General features: G+C 44.8%; 1 protein-coding gene across 3 annotated transcripts in view; it reads left to right on the top strand.

The window, feature by feature from the left end:
* The first annotated feature begins 5,455 nt into the window (after positions 1-5,455).
* LOC126999897 (uncharacterized) overlaps positions 5,456-18,371 on the top strand; it is a 171,449-nt gene continuing 158,533 nt past the window's right edge. For all 3 annotated transcript variants that reach the window (XM_050863024.1, XM_050863026.1, XM_050863023.1), the window contains exon 1: positions 5,456-5,696. The gene's annotated coding sequence lies outside the window, so the exon portion shown is untranslated. The remainder of the gene's footprint in view (positions 5,697-18,371) is intronic.

Below are 18,371 nucleotides of genomic sequence, written 5' to 3'. Positions count from 1 at the left end.
TAGTACACAGCAGGGCATCCAACCGTGCGCTGAACCGTGAGTGGCTGAGGGTAGTCACCTAATACAAGGGGAGAACGGTGGGACGATTACCCTTTCGCTTGACTGGCTTTCGGAAGTGTTATGCAAGTATATCCATAACCTGCGAGGGATAGAGAGGCCTTTGTATAGAGACAGCATAAGGGTAAAGTAGAACTGCCGTAGACGAAACGCAACGCCAAATTTTTATGAAGCCAATTCACTGACCGTTGATATCAGATTTCCAGCTATGATTCTCAGTTAAGGAAAAAAGGACTGTCCGAGAATATTTATTGCATGCTGATGATAAGGAAGATCGTAAAATTGATTGTGTAAATGTCCAGTTTTCTTCTTTCGTGATGGTGTGCACAAGGAAGAAAATGTCTTTTTGGAGTGCGCCGGACAATTAATAATTTCATCCTTACCGAGATAAAGAGACGGCAGACGTAGGGGGCACGGGAAGGATCCTTGACAAATTTTAATTCCGGCCTTCCTTGATGTCCCGCTGGAAGTGTTTTGCAACCCACACGACAGGTGTCTTGCTGCCTACTCATCATTTACCTTTCAAGGGACTAATTCGTGTTCGTTCAAGATAGATCATACATGCTGGATATATCTCCAACAAAATCACAGTACCTTCAATATTACTGAACCAGCAGATCGGTAAATTTTGTTTATGATTATGATAAATACATTTTTACATGAAGAACACATCAATTCAAACTAACTCATCTTATAAATGTTGAATTTATCATAAACATCCTGGGGGGCTGTGGGGCGGTCGAGGGTGAGTGTGCCGTCCCGTCGTGAAGACACAGACTCACTGACCTGCGAGTGTCGGGAGAGGAGAGTAACGGGCCGCCGGGAGAATGATGTACCAAACCTTTTTCGTCCGCGTATTTGTCTGTTATTTTTTTGTGTGTATGTGTGCCAGTTAACTGTTCGGGCGCCAAGAAATACGGAAGGATACACTCTTTTGCTTTTATCTGCTTTAATTTGCAAAGGCATCCAAAAATGGTCTAAGCACACATTCAGAAACACTTTATGAACCTCATGAGTGGGAGGGAATCACGTCAGTCGACTTACCGTAACACACACACACACACACACACACACACACACACGCACACACACACACATCAGTGTCCTTGGTGAAAAACTTTTTAAAGTTTTAAATGTTTTGCGTCGTGTCTTGTCCGAGTTGTTGAGAGTCATGTTAGCGAGTTCTTCCTGTCGCGTCAGACTGTCACATCAGAAGCTGTGCTCAGTGTCTGTACCTCGACAAGCAGGAAGGTCAGAACTAGAGCCTCGGTTCTTCAGCAGGAATCGAGCTAATAGGGTACTGGGATTTATTTCAAGGAGCGTAAGCAACAGAAGCCCCGAAGTCTTCCTCAAACTATATTTAGCATTAGTTAGACCTCATCTTGACTATGCGGTTCAGTTCTGGTCACCCTACTATAGAATGGATATCAAAATGTTAGAATCGGTGCAGAGGAGGATGACTAAGATGATTCAGGGGTTGAGAAACTTGCCATACGAGGAAAGACTCAAACAGTTAAACTTGCATTCTCTAGAAAGGCGACGGGTGCGTGGAGACATGATCGAGGTTTATAAATGGATGAAGGGCTTTAATAAGGGAGACATTCATAAGGTTTTGTTGGTAAGAGAACCGGGTAGGACACGAAGTAACGGGTTTAAACTGGATAAATTCAGATTCAACAGGGACATAGGCAAAAATTGGTTTACTAACAGGGTGGTGGATGAGTGGAATAGGCTTAGCAGTCATGTGGTGAGTGCCAATACAATTGTCACATTCAAAAATAGACTAGATAAATTCATGGACAGCGATAATAGGTGGGGTTAGATACACGGGAGCTTAGGGTCAAAGGAGCTGCCTCGTACAGGCCTACCGGCCTCTTGCAGACTCCTGCGTTCTTTTGTTCTTATGTTCTTATTGCTGCATTTTGCTCCTGCACATTTCTTGCAGAAAAGACTTTCACGCAGCCATACAGGAACAGGATCTGGCCAGACTTGTTCTATCTTCATCGGCACTATCTTCATTACTGTCTCCTGGCGGAGTGTACTCTCATAAGAAGGTCTGGGTGCGAGAGGGATTTAGGGGTCTTAGTGAGCTCTGATCTCCGTCCAAGGGCACAATGCATTCAAGCTAGACTGGGGTTTATTTCAAGGAGCGTAAGCAACAGAAGCGCCGAAGTCTTCCTCAAACTATATTTAGCATTAGTTAGACCTCATCTTGACTACGCGGTTCAGTTCTGGTCACCTTACTATAGAATGGATATCAAAATGTTAGAATCGGTGCAGAGGAGGATGACTAAGATGATTTAGGGGTTGAGAAACTTGCCATACGAGGAAAGACTCAAACAGTTATACTTGCATTCTCTAGAAAGGCGAAGGGTGCGTGGAGACATGATCGAGGTTTATAAATGGATGAAGGGCTTTAATAAGGGAGACATTCATAAGGTTTTGTTGGTAAGAGAACCGGGTAGGACACGAAGTAATGGGTTTAAACTGGATAAATTCAGATTCAACAGGGACATAGGCAAAAATTGGTTTACAAACAGGGTAGTGGATGAGTGGAATAGGCTTAACAGTAATGTGGTGAGTGCCAATACAATTGTCACATTCAAAAATAGACTAGATAAATTCATGGACAGCGATATTAGGTGGAGTTAGATGCACGGGAGCTACACGGGAGCTTAGGTTCAGGGGAGCTGCCTCGTACAGGCCCACCGGCCTCTTGCAGACTCCTGTGTTCTTATGTTCTTATGTTCTTATGTTCCTTTTTTTCTGCATCAGAGTCGTTTATAATCTCATCTACCGCCCCGCGGATAGCAATATCCTATTTTCGCGGCATGAGTTGGACGCATGACACTATACCTCCATTATGGAGACTTTTAGTCATAAAAGGGGACTAAATGTAATCATACAGAAAATCTACGTGTAAGCAATATAATATAAAATATGAAAAACATATGTAATATGAAATAAGAAAAGCACGTTTGTAGGTTAGGGCAACTGGACTATCAAGGCATGTCCTCGAGGCCTTCCACCAGTGCATGGGTGACTGGCCTCTCGGCGGCACGGACTGTTGCTCTTTGGTAATTTTCTTTTGTGCAGAATTTTTCGGGTGTTGGCCACCCGAGGCTGAGGCGGCTGATTCATCAAGATAACGCCGCCTTTTTCTAAAAGCGGCTTGATACATTTTCCTCACGACAGCCAAAACAGTGAGTGCAAGGCGGTCTTCTTCTCCACCCATTTCCATAGTGTGATTGGTCGGCAGACCAATGGGAAAGGAAATGCACTATGGGAGCATGTAATTAATCACCCGATATATCTACATAAACAGCAGTAGATCATTAATGACCTATTGTACCGTACGGTGCAGCCAGCGTGACGCAACCTGGTAAAGACAGTGAAAGTTACACAGGGGAGCTTCTTTCCCAGCGTCCTATCGTGTGGCGAGGCGGCGAGGCTTGGCTGGCCACGTCCGGAGGGGCAGAGCAGCTCAAGCACAGTCTGAGCTACTCTGAGACTGTAACAAGGCTGCGTGAGGTGATTATTACCGGCCTGTACTGATGGAGGGATATTCACAGTCCGCTGGAGCGCCGAGTGTCTTCCTCGTTAACATTCGCCTTGCCGCTTGCACGTTCTTCACACCGTTATAGATTAATGTGATAGGATTATATAATTTTTCCTCGTTGCAATAAAGAAACCTGAGTGAACATGACCCTCCGGCGATACAGGTGAGCTGATACCCTTGCCATGATGCTAATGCGAGCCCGCGCACCTGCTATTTCTCCGCCAGCCGTCACCTCACCTGATACGCCGCCCGCTGGCACGCAGGTGGTCGTCCGAGATGGTGTTCGATGTGTGCTTGTTCTTGGCTCCTCTCTCCGCTCCTTCTTTCACAGTGATTTGGTTTTCCTTTTCACAGCTCCCCATGTTGAGGCTAAACCAAGAGATTATCTTAAGCCATTACTAGTCCACTGCAGAACAAAGGCCTTTCCTAACGTTCTCTTCCCCCCCTCCCCCCTTTCTCTCTCTCTACCTGAGTTAATGAGTCTGATCCCTCCCTCTTTGCCCGCAGAGCATCCTCCTCCAACCCCTTGTCTCGATACTGATCACACACCATACTTGGCCACCGATAGTATAGACCAGCCATTAGGGAAGGGATAGGAAGGATGTCACGATAGGAAGTGAAGTGAGGCATGGCATAAAAAGAAAAGGAAGCATGTGGGAGAAGGAAAGAGGAAAGAGAAGGATGCTAGGGCAGGAAGGGAAGTATCTCAAAGGAGGGGAGGTAAGCTTATTAGAGAAGAAAGGGAAGAGTGGTAGGGAAGCAAAATGAGGGGTGTTAAGATAGAAAAGAGATCATGGTATGCGACAGAAGGGAAATATGTTAGGGAAAGAAAGGAAAAATATTAGTAACGGAAGGGAAGGGCACCAGGGAAGAAAAGCATAGCATCCGAAGGAAAGAAGGTAAGTTTGGGAAGCAAAGGGAGGAGGAAAGCGTGTAAGAGTAGGTAGAAAGGAAAGAAGGAAGGAAGGACAGCTCACTTCAGGGTCTCGCTCCCTCAGTCTTAATTAATTCATTACTATTATATACTTATTCAAATATTAAATTTCTTTTACTCCTGTGCTTAGTCAAGGATGAAGGTTCCATTTTTTCTCACTCTGAAAGATAAAGTATAATTGCCAAGAATATTTTTTGCTTCTTTAGTTAATAATGTAAGATTTCCTTGTGTGTTAAATTGAATAAAAAATGCCTTTGCCTCAAGACTGTGTGGACTGACACTATATAACTCTCCCACTCTCCCCCTCCCTTGGTGACCCTCCTACCTGCCTGCCTTCCATTATATCAGTGCTCTTACCTGAGTTATTGAAAATCGCCATTTTCCTTACCCAGCATTAATTTTTCTTGAACGCTTTAATAATATGTAGTTGTGCCACAGTAACTGTTGCTGGTCCTTTCCTCTCATCACATTTCCAGCATCTAGGAAACACCTGTGACCACTTGCTACTCTCGCGAGAGCTTTTAAGACATTTTAGGTGTCCATCAGAAGCATCTGCTGCCTTTTTAGCGTAGCAAGAGCACGCTGAGGTTTCAAAACCAAACTAGTATTGAGTCACTTTGGTCACCCATGGACATATTTTCTTGAAGAATCTTTCGCTCCTCAGTAAGTTAGCACCCCATACATCACCGGGCCGCCCATCCTCCCACCGTCGCTCACGCCCCACCCAATGCCTCACCTGCCTTGTCCATGCCGCGCCCGAGCTCACTCGACCGTACGCACGAAACCCCTGACTTATACAATTTCTAACTCCACGGGGCAGCACGCAGTTTGCTGCCTTCCCGCTAGGTGGCAGCGGCCGCACCCTCAACTTTTCTGAGGGACCGCCGCTGCGCCGGGACGGCGACACCGTGGAGTCAGTTGCCCGCTGACCGCTGTGCAGCACGGAAGAGGGAACCCGCTTCGCTCTAGAACTGTCGAGTGTGACTGTGAACTGTTTGTGTCAGTAGGAGTGGGCTGGAAAGGGACTCGACGGAGAGGCGTTGTAAACCACGTCCAAGCGAAGGTGTGCCACGAGGTGTCAGCGGCCGGCGGGCGCTACAGCCCTTCCAGACGGCGCGAGAGCAGGGACGGTCCGGCGTGAAGCAGGTGCGTGCCCCGGGTGCCAGGGCCTGGCTCATGCTGGTGCAGGCAGCGCCATGCGTGATTGTGCGACCACACACACACACACACACACACACACACACACACATACATAAATCGATAGATACAGAAATTTCAGCAGATAGATGAATAAAAAACAGTGCACACTGATACAGAATGTTTGATCGTGTGTGTGTGTGTGTGTGTGTGTGTGTGTCAGTCAGCGAATGACAATGAACGATCCCTGTCAGCACCAGGAGGAAGTGGCAGTGCATGGTGTTCGTCAGGTCGTGTGGCCGTCGTGCACGCCAGGCACACGTCTCTTAAAGGTTGTGTCGGCCTTACACTCAGCACGCGGTCATGGTGTGTTAGTTTGTGTGCCGGGACGCAGACTGGGTGGGTGAGGCTTGCGGTCCTCAGGTATGACAGCACACCGTCTGCTCACCTGTCTCCGCCAGGTGACTGCAGATCACCTCGATTCTACTCACTAGACCACACATTCCGCGGCGTCTCATGCTAAAAAAGAGCGCCGAGGGCAGAATATTCTCGCAGGAGGAGGAGCCGCTGTGCCACTGTGTAGACATTCTGCAGTGCTAGTCTAAGGTCGGGTTCTTTAAAATACGGGTTGCGCCCTAACACTGGACTCACTACTTCTTCAAACATAGTTTACAAAATAACAGGCGGAGGGAGACACATTACTCTAGTGTACTTAATGGGCTTGTCAACGGATCGTGAAGGTAATGGTTAAGTTAAACTTTGGCCGCAGCAAAAGATTAAAGAACACAGGCTAAGGTGTCTATGGACTGATTAGGAGAAATATGGTTACCGTCGTCCTCATCTCAGTCCCCGGCGCGGGTCAATCCCCCTGGCGAGTCGGTCGGTCTGGCGGCGCCCCTGCCCAGCTTGCATGCGCCGGCGTGGGTCAGCAATGAGGGCCTGGGGTCGCCGCAGCGCCCACCGCCGCCACACGCTGCATAGTCAAGTACGGTGCTCAGTGTACATTGTTGTGGCCCCTCTTCTCCCCCCCCTCCCCCCCACACTGCGCCGCCCCTCAGATACCTCGCCGCCACCACCTGTACCACGCCGCGCAGGTGGAGGTGTGTGTGTGTGTGTGTGTGTGTGTGTGTGCAACGAAGTATGCATGAATATATGTATTTATATCACTATTTATATGTTTCTATTATGCATGTAGATGAACTGACCAGCCGATAAGCTGCCGTATTGCTTATGATTGTGCGTAGCGTGTACTGAACCAGACACACACACACACACACACACACACACACACACACACACACACACACACACACACACACACACACACCTCGCTTGTCCTCTACCGCAGAAGCCTCACAAGGTACACATTATTCATGAACTTTTAACACGAGGACAAAAACTTGGAAGGTCGCATTTAGTCGGTATTCAGTCGAGCGAAAGGTTGGCTTCAGCGAGGCGTAATTGCTGTGCGCGAAGTAACCTGTCATTAGAAGTTTTAGTTAGCATAAAGAAGACGATGCCGAGGGACAGAGGGAGGAAGGAGATGTCGGGGAGGCTGAGAGAGAGAGAGACGAGTCCTGCTAAAAGAAGACTCGAAACACTGCAGGATATTGTCTCATGCTACTCGACTGCTGGATTTGAGATGACCCTATTTTTTAAACAAGTTCTGGGAAGTACATTATTAGTTCTTCCTCAAGGTTAAACATACGAGTAAATAGCGGCAAAGGAAGGACACGGTCTTGGCTTTGCATATGGTAGGACAGACAAACCGAGGAAGGAGGAAAATTTCTTAGATCAGGTAATTTTGAAAAGAAAGGTGTCAGATATATTTGAACGGGAGAACACGTATGGAGAACACGTATTTGAATATGAATGTAATCTCGGAGCGTGGTAATGAGTTTTTTTGATGGAATGTGGACAGTGTTACCAGTGGGAGGGGAGGCTTCAGTTTTAGGTTCAGTTTTAGGCTCGCTTTTATTCATTATCTACTTCAATGACATAGACAATGGGAAAACTAGTGACATAGGTAAATTTGGGGATGACACCAAAATAGGACAGGGGAGGAAAATGGCAGATGAATTTTAACATCACCAAGTGTAGCGTACTAAGTGTAGGAACACGCAACCCATTCATTACACGGGTATAGTTTAGACTCTACAGCGATAGGCAGATCAGAGTGTGAAAGGGATTTGGAAGTGTTAGCAAACTCTGACCTAAAACTAAGGAAGCAATGTTTTAGTATGAGGAATAGGGCTAACAGGGTATTATGCTTTATTAACAGGACGATAACCAACAAAAGTGCAGAGGTCATCCTCAGACTCTATGTAGCGTTAGTTAGGCCACACTTAGATTATGCTGTCCAGTTTTGGTGCCCACACTACAGAATGGACATCACCTTGCTAGAATCAGTTTAGAAGAGGATGACCAAAATGTTTCAGGCTTAGGAACCTCCCATATCAAGATAGGCTGATACATCTCAACTTACATTCTTTAGAAAGGCGAAGAGGCAGGGAAATCTGATAGAAGTATTCAAATGGGTCAAGGGTTACAACAAAGGCGATATAAGTAAAGTACTGAAAATTAGCCAGCAGGATAGAACACGCAATACTGGATTTAAATTTGAAAAGTATAGATTTAGGAGGGAAATAGGCAGGTATTGGTTTAGTAATAGGGTGGTGGGGGAATGGAATAGACTCAGCAATCACATAGTGAGTGCAGGAACGATAGCTTGTTTTAAGAGTAGACTTGATAGCTACAAGGACGAGGATGACAGGTGGTATTGGGGGGGAATCTGGAGCTGCCTTGTGTAGGCCATTCGGACTCTTGCAGTCTCCCTATGTTCTTATATTCTGATGTTCTTAAGACTACTTTATATCCGTTAATTTTGAAGAGAAAGGTGTCTGAAGTATTTGAACGGGAGAACACGTATTTGAATAGGAAAGTGATTTCAGAGTATAGTGATGATATTTGTAATGGAATGTGGACACTGTGGTTTAAGGCATCACTATACATATATCCGGAAATTTTGAAGCGAAAGGTGTCAGATATTTATGAACGGAAGAGCCAGTATGTGAACATGAATGTGACCTCAGAGTGTGGTGAATGGGATAGTGAAGAAGTGTGGACAGTATACTTTAAGATATCACTGTTCTGTTTTTCTTCGCTCCGGTTCATGAATGTTTTGTCTCTCGCCTCATATGGAGTTTCTGTAATCAAGGGCACGTGAATTCTCTCTCGGCCAAGGAGGTTAAGTCATTATTACACCATCATCAGGCCATGAAGGTGTTTCGTCTGACATTCCTTTCTCTCTCTCTCTCTCTCTCTCTCTCTCTCTCTCTCTCTCTCTCTCTCTCTCTCTCTCTTGGACATTGTAGATATTTTTAAAGGTTTGTAATTGAAATATATGAAGAGCTTAGTAAAGTATGGAATAGAAATATCAGACTCTCTCTCTCTCTCTCTCTCTCTCTCTCTCTCTCTCTCTCTCACCATAAACCATCAGACAGTAGCTAGCTGACACCCGCACTCCATCACCATTCATCCGCTCACCCACTCATTCAGTCATCCGGTTTCCCCCTCCCCCCCTTCACCGTCCCCTCTCTCCCCCCTCCCCCCCCCCGTCACCATCCTCTCTCTCCCTCCTCCCCCCCATCCATCTGTACCATCGATCATAACTATTACGCTTCGCCACCAACTCCAACACCACCAACAGCAATTATTATCTGACCCACACTTCTACTACTACTACTGCTATTGCTACTACTACTACTACTACTACTACTACTACTACTACTACTACTACTACTACTACTACTACTAACGCTACATGTTACTGTCATCTCTTTCACTACCACCACCAACAACAACATTCCTAGCTCATGTGTTGGGAAAGGTGGACAGTCGTATATTGTTCCTCCTCTCTTTCGTTTCGTTCCTCTCACCTCGTTCACCGATAGCAGAGCGGCATAGATAGACGGTGGTGGTGGTGAGGCGTGGCATACTCTGATAACATGGCCATTACCAGTACCACCACCACCATCACCACCACCATCGCCACCGTCGTTCACCTTCACCATCAGCTCAACGACCTTCACTATCATTGTTTCATTACCTTCATCATCATCATCACCATCGTCCCGACTGCCATAATCATCACTATCGTCATCAACAGGTCTTCTTCTACTATTACTACTACTACTACTACTACTACTACTACCACTACTACTATACTTCTCACCCCCATCATTCACTATCACTACAGATCCAATAATACCATCATTTTCACCACCATCATCACCACCACTACCATCACCTCCATTATAATACCACACCCAAGCTCATGCATTACTTACCATCACCACCACCACCACCACCAACACCACCGCGACACAAAAATAGCTACATTTACACCACAATCACTACCACCATCATCACATTAGTATCATTAACGTAACCTACTTTTATAGAAATTCAGCCACCACCTGAGGCAACAACACGAATAGAAACAAACAAACAAACAAACATCCACAAACAGCAATAACAAATAGAAGCAAACATATCAACGTGACCAAAAAAGAAATTACCCCTCGTTTTTTTTTTATCTTCAAGGGCGCCTCCTCCATATCCTCCTCCTTCTCCTTCTTCTTCTTCTTCTTTTTCTTCTCCTTTTTCTTTTTCTTCTTCTCCTTCTTCTCCTTCTTCTTCTTCTTCTTCTTCTTCTTCTTCTTCTTCTTTTTCTTCTCCTCCTCCTCCTCCTCCTCCTCCTGCTTGCCTATTATCTTCCTGTTTCCCGAAACGATGACAAAGTATAGACATGGGCGAGGACTCAAGGACGGGGTGACAGTCATTATTATTACCCTCTTGAGTCACCACCATCACCATCAGCACCACCACCACCCCCAACTACCATCACCATCACAATCACCCCACCCCCCCCTCCCCTCCCACCCACTATCAGCAGTAAATAATGGCTCATGCGCAAACGTAGACGAGTAGCACCTCCGTTTTCTATTTCCAGGAAGGCCTCGAGTCACAAGGAGCACTAAACTATATTTGGAGCGATTAGAAGAGGCGTGGTGGTCGTTATTTTAGTGGTATGTGGCGTAACTTAGGGTGCTGTGGCTTGGCCTTGATGACACACACACACACACACACACACACACACACACACACACACACACGTACACAGAGACGTTACATACACATAAACCTACATCCGCGCACCAGCTGTTGTGTGTGTGCGTGTGTGTGTTTGTTTGCTATTGTTATTCTTCTTGTTTGGTCTGACGAATCCTTTTACAGTCCACATGAGTCACTTGAAGTTATAATTATCTTGCTTTTTTTTTGTTTGTGGTTGCCTTGTGTATTTGCTCTGTTATTGTTTGTTTGTTTGTTTGTTTGTTTGTTTGTTTTGTGGAAGGGTGAAAGGGTGTGTATATAATTATGAAGGGTTGATTGGCTGTGGCCTTTGACTACATTCGGATAATAGTGTTTGTTTTTTCTTTTCGTTTTATTTTTATTTCTTATTCAATAGTCTTAGCAGGAAGTGAACAGTTATTGCTTTATTTTTATTATTGTTGTTGTTCTTATTTGTTGACTTTTTTTTATGTTTGTCGATACCGTTATAGTTATTGTTATTGTTATCATTATTGTAGTTTTTATGCTGTTTTCTATATAATTACTTGTGCCATCGTTACACCATCATCGTCATCTTCATCTCCCTCCTTTTCCTCATCCACCTCATCACCGTCATCATCAACCATCAACCACTTTCAGAAGAGCTTAAGTAATAGATTATAGGACATCCTTACTTAAGAAACTCCATTACTGATTGAGAATGGGACTAAAAAAGGCGGATTTAGTGGCACGGCCGTGAACTCATGACGTGAAGGAAAAAAAGATGAATTGCATGCACATCAGGCCCCGACAATTTGCAGGCTCAGGAGCAGCGAAGGTCAATGCGACGTCCTTGGCGAGACTATGAACATTTTTTTCTTATTTCAAGGTTACGAATCTGATATCTATATTGTTTTCCTTTTCTGTGTATTTATTTTCTTTACCACATTCTTTTTTTCCCTCTTTTCTAACTTTGTCTTTCCCCATTTTCGTTTGTTTTATTTTTCCTTCTACCTATCGTTCTTTTCCTTTCTTTTTTTCTCTAATTTTCCTTCTTCCTATGCCTATTCCTTCCTTCATCGTATCCTCTAATTTTCCTTCTTCCTATGCCTATTCCTTCCTTCATCGTATCCTCTAATTTTCCTTCTTCCTATGCCTATTCCTTCCTTCATCGTATCCTCTAATTTTCCTTCTTCCTATGCCTATTCCTTCCTTCATCGTATCCTCTAATTTTCCTTCTTCCTATGCCTATTCCTTCCTTCATCGTATCCTCTAATTTTCCTTCTTCCTATGCCTATTCCTTCCTTCATCGTATCCTCTAATTTTCCTTCTTCCTATGCCTATTCCTTCCTTCATCGTATCCTCTAATTTTCCTTCTTCCTATGCCTATTCCTTCCTTCATCGTATCCTCTAATTTTCCTTCTTCCTATGCCTATTCCTTCCTTCATCGTATCCTCTAATTTTCCTTCTTTCTATGCCTATTCCTTCCTTCATCGTATCCTCTAATTTTCCTTCTTCCTATGCCTATTCCTTCCTTCATCGTATCCTCTTCGTCTTCCACCTTCATCGTTCATAGTTTACTCCACCCTCAAACAATTACCTTTACCGTTCTTTCATCGTCTCGCAGTCTACGCATTCCCTTCATTGTCCTCTCAGTCACTAGCTCGCTGGCCATTACCCTCGTCGTATTACCCTTCACCCTTTTACTTTTTTTGTCATCGTCCCCTCCACCCTAACAGTTATTTACTTATTTCCTTCCTTTATCCTTCTCTCCCTCTTACACGTTGACCGTCACCTTTTCCCTCTCATCGCCTTGTCACTATCTTTCTCATCCTTTTCTTCCTCGTTCCCATCTCTCTCTCTCTCTCTCATCCTTTTCATTCTCGTTCTCTCACTTTCTCTAACACCTTGACTTTCATTTTTATTTCCCTCTCATCGTCTTGTCACCGTCTCCAACACCCTGAGCCTCACCTACGTCAGTCTCTCTTTTATCATCGCTTTACCATCTTCTTCACAATGATCCTCACCTTCATTATTTTATCGTTGTCGCCTCTCCATTGACGTCAGGTTCTGTCTTCACTTCCCGTTATTGCCGCCGGATACCTATAGCCTCCTCCTCCTCTTCCTCCTCTTCTCTTTCCTCTTCCTTTTTTTCCTTGTTCTCCTGCTCGTCTTTCTCCTCTTGTTCCTCTTTCTCTTCCCCCTTCTCGTCGTCCTCCTTTTCCTCCTTGATACGTATAGCCTCCAACTCGTCCTCCTCGTTCCTCCTCCTCCTCCGCCACATAGAGGACCCCTAGTTGACCTTTTTAATCCTCCTGTCGTGCCCAAGGATTCCAGGGGTTTAGATTCCTTTGTCGCTGCTGTTTTCTTGTTATTGTTTTTTTAAGGGGGAACTGCCTTGCAACCTGCCCGCCCATCTGTTGCTTCCTGTTTTATTTCGTGTATACTTGAAAGGTGTTTCGTGTTTTTGTTTGCGCGCCAAGCCATTGTTTTGGTGTCACCGCTTTTTTCTCTTTTGTTCAGATGTTTTTTGGGGTATTTGCATAATGATTGTTTTCCACTATTTCGTCGCCATTATTACACAAGTTTTTTTTTATATATATCGGATTAGTTTTTGTCTCCTTGAAGCTGATTTTCTTGTTCTTTGGCAATAGTCTTTCTCTCCTTCAGCATCTGGTATCTGCTCTTCCTATGTATGTCTGTGTATGTATTATCAAAGTTTTTACATATTTTTTTTTCTCTCCTTGTAGCTGATTTTCTCGTTCGTTTGAGATTTTGTTTCTCTTCGTCATTATTACCACCAAGTTTTATTTCACTGTTTCATGTGGATTTGCGTTCCAGGTTGTGAGGGTTTGAGCATTTATTTCGCACGTTATTGTCCATATGTGGTTGAACTCTACACCTGTGGCTTTTCTTCCTCCACCCTTACGTACCTTAATTGGACAACACCCTTTCCCTTCCATCTTCCTCCTCCTCTCTTCCTCCTCCACCCTCTTGAGATGTAATGCGGGCGGAAGCGAAGACGATGGTCGGTCCTTATATGGGGGGCGATGTGCGCGGCCTCACCTTGAGACACCTGGCCGCGGGGGTCAAGGCAGCGTGGCGAGACTATTTAGTCCGGGAGCCACCCTCATGGAACAGGACTTGGAAGTGACCCATCTGCTGTAAAATTTCTGACCCCAGGATCATCTTTGTTGGGGTCTGAGACATCCCAAAACAGGCTTTATCAAGTTGGATCGGATTGCATAAACTCTAGAGGGACGTTTTTTCGATGAGAGGTAGCGCCTTTCTAAAACATTCAAATTTGGGGTAGGGGAAACTCTATTTGCAATATCTCGGTTAACTGAAGGGCTATAGACCCAAATTAGGTCTTATTCTCTTTGTCTGAATGTCAGCTTTAAAGTGACACCTAGACATATTTCATCACATGATCCTGGAGGTCACCAGAGGTCAAAAGGTCGCCGAAAGTAGGTCATGCCAAAAATTCGGGGATTTTTTCAGATAAAGTCTAATATGAAATACTGAATATTTTTTTTCAAGAAAATCTTTGATCAAACATATTCTCTGCATCCCTCATCACATTCTGGGAAAGGGATATTTCAGTTGTACCACACAAAATGGTGCCTTGGCTACTTGATTGTCAATCGATTTTTTGGCTTACCAGGAAATCCGCTTCTTCATTGATATTTCTGGGGGAGGCTCTCAATGAGGCAGTGTTGAGTGAAGATCACATCTCATTGGGCATCTTTCCATGTTGAACAACTCTCTTGTTAGTCAGGGCCATTGCTAAGCGGGTCATGTTTTGGGGGGTCAAAGGTCAATGAGTGCAAAATACAATTATTCGACAACTAAGCTTTATTTTGATATGTTACAATTAGGTACTCTCTAGTCATCATCGTCATCGGCATCGTCGTCATCATCATCATAAGTAATTAACAGACCACATTTGTCAGGTTTCCCATTGCAAGGACAGGCGATTATGCACCCGCTGGGCAGTTTGCGGCAAGGGCAGTTTCTCTGGCATAAGGGTGTTGACTTACATTTGCAAAAGTGCAGCTTGGCTGTTTTCGGTTTCGCAGGAAGACTCTTCATGACTGGAACCAAAGCCCCGTTTTCTAATTGCCGTCCGTAGTGTTCAGGGGGCAGAAGGGTCGGGTTTGACAGACAAGCTTGTTTGTACAGGCTGAACTGAGCCAGACTCCGAAGCACATGGAATCGGAAAGCATCCTCGGTTGGTGGAAGGGAGCGGATATCCTGCTTGCTGGAGGCAAACAAGTGAGCTCTCAACTCATTGAGGCTTGAAGAGCTGACAGCGGAATACAGGCGACAGAAGAACTCCCGGGCTTCATCGAAAACCTTTTCATCTACGTCACTCACATCCACCGGCTCAAAATTGGCAAACGTCACCATTTTGCCAATCTGCTGTAAGGCTACCTTAGCCGCCCTCTTTTTCCCTCGTTTGTAGGGGTAGCTCACCGAGTCACAACCTGACAAAACATACGCAACAAGCAAGGTTTCTGTGATTTCCAATGAGTCCTTATCGAGGGTCCTAGCCAGTTCCTTTACCAGATCATGAATAGGCAGAAATGTGTCCAATTTCTCCACCCACAGTTGTTCAATGTTCTCTAGCCTCGGGTAGTGGTATAAGCATAGCATCAGGATGTCGGTGTCAGTTGCCTGCACCACTACTCTACAACCCTCCGGGAATTTCGCCATGTGCGCAAAGATCCTGGTATCAGCTTCTTCGTGTGTTGGGCAGTAGAGTTCCTCTAATATGCTCACTCCATAGCTTGACACCTGTACTGTTTGAGCATCAACGGCGATGACAATGGTGATGCCATCAGGAACGGTTGACTTTGACCAGGAGTCTGACAAGTATTTCAGGAGGTTAGTTTTGTTTGATGGGTTTGACAAGAATGTCTTCCAGTCTGGGATTTTCAGAGTATCAGCAGGCACGTATTCTGATGAGGTTTTTCTAGATCCGCGTCTCTGGCGTTCATCCCCCTTTAGGCTCATAACACCAAAGTCATATCGGTCACCAACAAAATGTACTTTGTTACACCCGGCTGGCTTTCTTGCCATTAGTTTCCTTCTGTATGACTCCTGTAGTTCACCAAACGTACTCACGCCGAGGGTTTGATAACGCTGTATGAAAGCCATTGCATCAATGACGTAGATCGTTGGTGATGCTTTCGGTGGGAGCTCCTTCACGGTTTCCCATTCAGAGACTTCACTCTGGATTTTGTCAAAGAAGTCAGCCTTCGTTCCCTTCCGCATGACGAAGCAATTGTTATGTCCATCGTGGTCATACAACGCAGGAGGGTACTCCAGCCATTCATGGCTGAATGCATCAATTCTACCTTCATCGCTCAAGTCCTGTGTGAAGCAAAGGGCCCTTGTGACTGCATTCTCCTCTGATATCACTGCTTTGGCATTGTCTCGTTTCTTCTTGCCCTTCTTTTGCTGGTTCGCAAAGGTTGCAATCTTCGGCATGCTGATTTTCTCGGAATCACTCGTGTCGGCGGCTCTCATGGCTTCTAGTCCAAGTTTTCTCGCCTCAATCAACTTTGTTGAACCTAGAGTTTCACCTGTGGATATGTTGACTAACTTATCCTTGAGCAGGTTTGGGGAGAATGGATTTCTCATCTTCTCCTGTATGATGCGTTTGATTTTCAGCACTTGCTCATGGTCATCTTTGTTCAGCTTGTCATGATGATCTGCCTCTGGGGACGTCATGTGCACCATCTGCTTCACACTCTCAGAAACAGAAGTCATAAACGGCAATGTCTTGATGTACTTTTCTCGCGCTGATTCTGCTTGGATGATGCCCTTAAAAAGACTCGTTTTCCCCTCCTTATTGTACGTTTGTTCCAGCGCAAGATCGGTCCAAACCCCATTGAAGTCACCAGCAATCTGATGCACATTGAATTCGCCTGATTCGAACTTTTCATGGACATCTGGAGCGCTAACTGGAAGACCGCGCATGTCGTTCAGGTATATTGGCAAGCAAGACATATACTTGCCATGTCCAGATGAAACTGTGTATGGAAGCATGTTCTCCACTTCTTGCAAGTGCTGTTCCCACACACCAGCTCTTTCAGCATGGATGTACCGCTTTAGGATCAAGACCATGTCAATGTACATTCTCCACAATTGAGCTGTCAGTCCCAAACTATCGATATTTGTGAAAAAACAGTGACAAATAGATGAAATCTCGAATTTCACAAAATATTCATGGCATATCACGTAACCGATGTAATCACTCTTTTTGGTCCAATGGAGACATTGTTTTTCCAAACGTTGCTTGTGGATGTTAAGAACATTATTGGACCTGAAAATCCCCAAGTTATCAAATTTAGCCATGGACATTTGACAAAATGTATGAAAAGCCCCAAATTTTGGGCATGACCTACTTTCGGCGACCTTTTGACCTCTGGTGACCTTCAGGGTCATGTGATGAAATATGCCTAGGTGTCACTTTAAAGCTGACATTCAGACAAAGAGAATAAGACCTAATTTGGGTCTATAGCCCTTCAGTTAACCGAGATATTGCAAATAGAGTTTCCCCTACCCCAAATTTGAATGTTTTAGAAAGGCGCTACCTCTCATCGAAAAAACGTCCCTCTAGAGTTTATGCAATCCGATCCAACTTGATAAAGCCTGTTTTGGGATGTCTCAGACCCCAACAAAGATGATCCAGGGGTCAGAAATTTTACAGCAGATGGGTCATTTCAAAACTGCTTTTTAGCCACTTTTCAGAGGGTGGCTCCCCGACTAATTTGGGCGAGACTCACCTGTGTGCGTGTTGGGGGTGTTTGGCAGCGTTAAGGGGCTATTACACTGGGCAAATTTTCCGTGGATCTTCAGTCAAACCACGATTTCCGCTGGCGTGGTTCTCATTTGTTTCTTGTTATTGATGCTGCCGATGATGGTGAGTAATACCGTCGTCCTTCGCTAAAATCTATCGTTGCTTTGGAAGATCGTGAAGGAAACCACAGAAATATGAGAACCACGCCAGCGGAAATCGTGGTTTGACTGAAGATCCACGGAAAATTTGCCCAATGTAATAGCCCCTTTACCAGATGATCGTACTAAGGTTGGTATTCTCAGACGCTTCCATTCCTCACATCAACTATTTACAAAAACCAAAGAGGAGATCAGTCGGGTTCTAATGAGTGTTTATTTTAGGTTCTTGGTACAAAAGGGTCAAACTATTTTAGGTTCTTGGTACAAAAGGGTCAAACTATTTTAGGTTCTTGGTGCAAAAGGGTCAAACTATTTTAGGTTCTTGGTACAAAAGGGTCAAACTATTTTAGGTTCTTGGTACAAAAGGGTCAAACTATTTTAGGTTCTTGGTACAAAAGGGTCAAACTATTTTAGGTTCTTGGTACAAAAGGGTCAAACTATTTTAGGTTCTTGGTACAAAAGGGTCAAACTACCACCAAGGTCATAAAACTACCCCTGGAAATGCCCAAAACTCCTGCGAGAGCCTGGTCAAATATATGTGCATGGACCCTGAAATGTTTTAGAATGTAGCTCTTAGCACATTTTTCTTTCCGGTTTGTGACCCAT

This window comes from Eriocheir sinensis, chromosome 17, assembly GCF_024679095.1.
Source record: "Eriocheir sinensis breed Jianghai 21 chromosome 17, ASM2467909v1, whole genome shotgun sequence".
NCBI lineage: Eukaryota > Metazoa > Arthropoda > Malacostraca > Decapoda > Varunidae > Eriocheir > Eriocheir sinensis.
The sequence above is the reverse complement of the archived record's forward strand: the minus strand, read 5'-3'. Positions and strand labels throughout refer to the sequence as shown.